Below are 4,300 nucleotides of genomic sequence, written 5' to 3'. Positions count from 1 at the left end.
CTAATCTACACATGCTCCATAAATGTCTATTTCGGACATCTTAATCTCTTACCTAAAAACACACACAATAATGACGCAATCGAGAACACATATATAACAAGCTGAATGGGATTTCTACAGTTTCTTTACTCAGCATTGTACAGGAACTGAATCCACATACAGTTAGAATTACAAGAATGCAGAAAAGAATTACTTACAACCAATAACAAACCTCAGTTATTGCTTTATTCTAATACATACCTACCCTACATATGCATCAACCAAAAAGAGAGTAAATAGAAGATGCAAGACTGGACCACTCGGATTGAATTGCACAATCACCTGTCATTTCATGGAAACGATGAACGCAATCTCACCTAACTTAAGACTCAAAAAAGAGAGGTAAGAACAAAACTGGGCCATCACAGCCCAATATCTCAATCCAACGCACTTGCACTAACCCGCACCTAAGTCACAGTCAATATCTAATCAATATCATCTGAAACTAAATCATGTAAACGAGACAGACACCAACTAAAAAATCTACTCCCATTATAACAACCAGAAGGTAAGTTACAATCTGGAACAAACATGAACTTTGAAAAGATGATATATGTAGCCAAAGATGAGAATGTCGATGCCTTGCCTATGTTAGAAGTAAACTGACCAGCTTTAATACAGTGGAGTAACTAATATCACTGCAGCAGAAACATATACTCTAAAATTTCTCGTCCGCAATAGAGATGCAGCAAATCTTGGCTTTACTGGACTAAAGAACCCACCATGATGTGAATATGACATCAGCAGAATGGATCTCGAATTGGAAACCTTCATATTTATCAAAAAAAGAAGAGTGGAAGAACAGAGAGAGCAGCACCAAAAACTCCAAAGGCTCACATCATGAACCGAATTTTCCTGCATTTGGAAACAAATGTTGATCTTAACCTAGATTTTTAACCTCCCACCACAAAGCAACCCGGAAAAAAAAAAGAGATGACACACAAGATCCGCTCAAACGTGTCCTTGATTTTCAATTACACGCTTTCAGCTTAGTAGCCCGACTACTTCGACACCTAGCACTTGCAGTGTTTGCATGAAAATAGGAGCGCGCGGGAGAAGCCCCAAAGTTGTGGGTTTTACCATTTCTTTCATTAATCTTTTTAGCACTTTTTCCTTTTCTTTTTCTTTTCTTTGTTTATCTTTTTTCATTTTTTCTCCATACCGCATCCTTTGCCACTTCACAAACCTCCCTTTTCTTTTTTCTCTTTCTTCATGTTCTGCAAATCCATACCACTTCCTTTCTCTTTTATTTTATTTTCTTGTTCTCTTACTTCTTTTTGACAATTCAGTTTCTTCGGCAAAGACCACTGTCCAATGATTCTGATTTTCAGATTTTGTGCAAAGGTAATTTGGTGGCCCAATTTCAGCAGTAGTTTGGTGGTAGTTTTGATTTTTAGATTTTGTGAACTAGTGGTTTGGTTTGAGGAGAAGATGTGATGAAGATGGTGGAATAAAAATTGAAAAGGAAAATAAGAATAGTATTAGAAAAGAAAAGAAAAGAAAAATCACGTGCAAAACATGCCTTTGTTAAAACTGCAGTTGGTCGCAAAAGGTGGTATCAGGACTATTTGAACTAGTTTGGAGGGTTTTTTATTGGGTGGGTTGGGTGGGTGGAGGGAGGGGGGGCAACTACTAATCTCCCAAACTTAAACTGTGTAATTGGAAAAAGTAGGAGAAGTCGGACCTGATAGGTTTTCTATGCCTTTTATCATCCAGTGTTGGAAGTGATCAGATATGATGTGGTAGCGGCTGTCCAAAACTTCTATGATCAAGGCGTGTTTGAAAGAAGCTTTAATGCTAGCTTTGTAGCTCTGACTCCAAAGAAAGTGGGTGCTACAGAGTTACGAGATCTCAGACCTATTCGTTTGATAAGATCATTTCCAAACTTTTTGACTGATGAGAGACTGAAGAAAGTTATAGACAAGTTGGTAGATAATCAGCAGATGGAGTTTATAAAAGGTAGGCAAAGCCTGGATGCAATTTTCGTTACTAATGAGGGTGGTAGATACTAGAACAATGAGTGAGGAGCCTATATTACGTGAATTGGATAAAGAGAAGCTTATGATCATCTCAACTGAAATTTCCTATTGGATACTTTGAGACAATTGGACTTTGGTGTCTAATGGATAGGCTGGATCAGATATTGCATCAGCACAGGAAGGTTTTCAGTTCTTGTTAATGGCTCTCCAGCTGGTTTCTTCCCTTCAGAAAGGAGTTTGAGACAGGGAGATCCTTTGTCCCCTTTTATTTTCATTGTTTCTATGGAAGGACTTCATGATATTGCTTAGAAAGGCTGAGGAGAGGAATCAGGTCTGGGGCTTCAAGGTGACTTCAGGGGTGGATAGTACTCTAAAGATTTCACACCTAAAATATGCAGATGACGCATTGGTGTTCTGTGAGGTAAATTTGTGACCAAGTGAGAATGTTGAGGATCATTTTTATTCCTGCTTGAAGCTATATATCTGGTTTACACACAAACTGGCCGAAAAGTTTACTTTCTCCAGTAAAAGGAGTAATCCAGTTACACTCTTTGGCCAGAATCCTTGGAGGAAAAGCTGGTGCCCTGCCTGCTGAGAATCTAAGGATGCCTTTGGGAGCCAAAAGCAAATGAAAGAAGAAATTATCTATTTGGAAGAGTAATTATTTGTCCCTGGGGGTAAACTAATTCTGATAAACTCTGTATGAGATGTCATGCCTACTTACTTGATGTCCTTATTCCTACCCAGTTAATGCGAGCAAGAAATTAAGCTCTATCAGAAGAAACTTCTTCTGGGAAGGAAACAGTGACAAGAAAAAGTCACATCAGGTAAAATGGGATTCTCTTAGTCAGCAAAAGGAAAGGGGGATTGGATATCAAGAACCTTAAAACCCAAAATAATAGCTTGTTGTGAAAATTTGCTGCTGAGGAGCTGGAAGGAGACGATTCTAGACAAGTATGAGAGAGAAGGAAGATGGACTACAAAATGTTTAAATGGTTAGTATGGGATCAGTCTGTGGAAATCAATCAGAAATCTTTGGCCAGTGCTCAGGCAGAAATCTTCAATCAAAACCGGTAACGGTAGGAAGACATTATTTTGGGAGAACAATTGGTTAGGCCAAGGACATCTGAAGCAGAGTTTCCCAGAGATGTTTGTACTTTCTTTACAGCAGGGGGAACTGTAGCTGATCTCGGAGCATCCTAGGGCGGAACCTCATTTTCAGGAGACCACTTAATGATGGGAAATCGCAATTTTGGTAGAGCTATTTAAAAGTTTTGGAATATTCAAGAATCTTTCTACTGCTGAGAATAGTTTAAGGTGGGCTGGTGAGAGACAAGGTAATTCTACTGTCATATCTGCTTAGAAAGAGTGCCATACTTCCAACTTTCAAATTGAAAAGTGGCCATGGAAGTTGATATGGAAGGTGAAAATACCTTACAAGGGTGCATGTTTCACCTGGTTGCTAGCCAGAGGATCAGTGCTCACCCAGGATAACTTTAGTAAGAGAGGATATACCCTGAAGCTGAGAAACATTCTCCATAATTGTAAGTCACTTTACAGTGCTAAAAGAGATGCGGAATAGGCTCTTAAAAAAAACACATCTAGAACAGAGAGCAGGAATAGGCTCTTAACTCCTCTCAACAAAAAAAACACATCTAGAACAGAGAGCACTGTAAAGTGACTTACAATTATGGAGAATGTTTCTCAGCTTCAGGGTATCAGTTGGGCTATGCCTTGGAACAAGGGGCGGCTCAATATGATTTGTGGACTAAAGCAAAATTTTAAAATGAGGCCTTAATTTTTTTCTCAAGAAAAAAAAAAGAATTTAAATATTTATTTTATTTAAATTTTATTTTTATAGCTTTTGGAGATGCAAAATTATGAATAAATTTTTTTTATGATCAATTTTATCAATTTTAATTTTAAGAAACTTTATTCAGAGGAGACAGTTGTTATAGGAACTCTATAAGCAATATATGCAATTGGAAAATGATAAATCTTCTAATCTAATTGAAATATTTCTTACCTTTCTACTCCCTCTGTCCCTCACGTCAATTAAGCATATAATAAATATAGGGTATAGCTTACCAAGTTATACATGTATATTAGATTCTCTTTTTTTAGGATTGAGCAGTATTAAAATTTAAAAATAAATCTTCTATATTGTTAATGATATAATTGGAAACAATTGTCAAGTTTAATCTTAAATTCCTAAATGATTTTTTATGGATCTAACACGACATTAATATGAGACGGAAGACTATTAAAAGTACTCAATACTT

Source organism: Solanum dulcamara, chromosome 11 (genome assembly GCF_947179165.1).
Source record: "Solanum dulcamara chromosome 11, daSolDulc1.2, whole genome shotgun sequence".
NCBI lineage: Eukaryota > Viridiplantae > Streptophyta > Magnoliopsida > Solanales > Solanaceae > Solanum > Solanum dulcamara.
This window is presented reverse-complemented; position numbering follows the sequence as displayed.